The sequence below is a fragment of the Mobula birostris genome, chromosome 6 (genome assembly GCF_030028105.1).
Source record: "Mobula birostris isolate sMobBir1 chromosome 6, sMobBir1.hap1, whole genome shotgun sequence".
Classification (NCBI taxonomy): domain Eukaryota; kingdom Metazoa; phylum Chordata; class Chondrichthyes; order Myliobatiformes; family Myliobatidae; genus Mobula; species Mobula birostris.
The window spans coordinates 166,077,536-166,078,832 of record NC_092375.1 but is presented as its reverse complement, the minus strand read 5'-3'; positions in this window follow the sequence as shown (position 1 = coordinate 166,078,832).

Here is a 1,297-nt window from a genome sequence, read left to right as displayed (position 1 = left end):
GTTACTAACAGTATATTAAATCCATAGAGGGGTAATATAACATTTTCACAAGACCATATATATGAGTACTGCAAGCAGCTTAGATTGAGAAATAAGAACAAATAAATTGCAACAAAGTAATGTTTGAGGGCAAACTTACAAGAAACATGCAAACAAATGCAAAGGCTTCTACAGATATGCAAGGAGAGAAATACTAACGATGTCAAGTGTGGGCCCTCTGCAGTCAGAAATGGATGAATTCACAATGGGGATAAAAATGGTAGAGCAATTCAGACAAAGACTTTGGTTCAATCATCATGGAAGAGAACACAAGGAATCAAAAGTTGAATAAAAATGAGGAATAAGAATAATATTTGTACTAAAAATGCAGTAGAGATCAATGACACTGAAAGCCGTAAATCTCCAGAGCTTCATTAGCTGTATCTCAAGTACGAATGAAAGTAACTCTGGAAACAGCATTTGTATACGTTTCCATTTTGAGAACTCCATTGATTGAGTTTTGAATACATTCATGCACATTGGAAGATGCTAAATAGAACTGCCCTCCAACCCACACCATTCCATATTTAGAAAATGGACAAAAATACTGGAACCCAGACTGGTTAGTCTGACATCAATCTGTACGAGGAGGAATTAAGTCCAGCTGGATTGTTTTTGAATTTTGCAGAATGATTTGGGAACCTTACAGACTGCATGCAGCAAGAATGTGTCCTGTGGCTGCGGCTCTGGAAGAGGGATCACCCTCAGGTTTAAGAGCAAAAGATCTAGGAATGATATGAAACTAAATGAATTTCACAGGTTCAATACCTTTAATTACAAAAGATCGTAAAGATCAAGTTGCTGAAAGTAACTGTAGTAAAATTTGGAATCAATAAGGCATTGTGGGACAAGGGTAGGGTGTGAGAAGATGGTATCAAGACAGATCATCAACTAGAATTGTATCAAATAATGGAGCAGGCTTGAAGGGCCTGCTTCTACTAATTTATGAATCAACTAACATTTTAGTAAAGACCCAATCTTTTAAATGCACAAGTCAAAAACAAATGGAAATGCTCAGCAAGTGAGTCAGCTCCTATGGAGATAAGGAAAGAACTGGTGTTTCAGGCTTAGAATGTTTTATGAGAACATAATTAAATGTTAAAAATGAACTCTTGTTTCTCGCTCTACGTGTTGGCAGAATGCAAGTGTTTTCAATGTTTATAACGTCAGATTCCCAGCATATGGAATTCTTTGGGTTTTTTTTTAATATCAAAGTACTTAAGTTGCAGAGGTGACACTTTCATGAAACAAGGCAAGA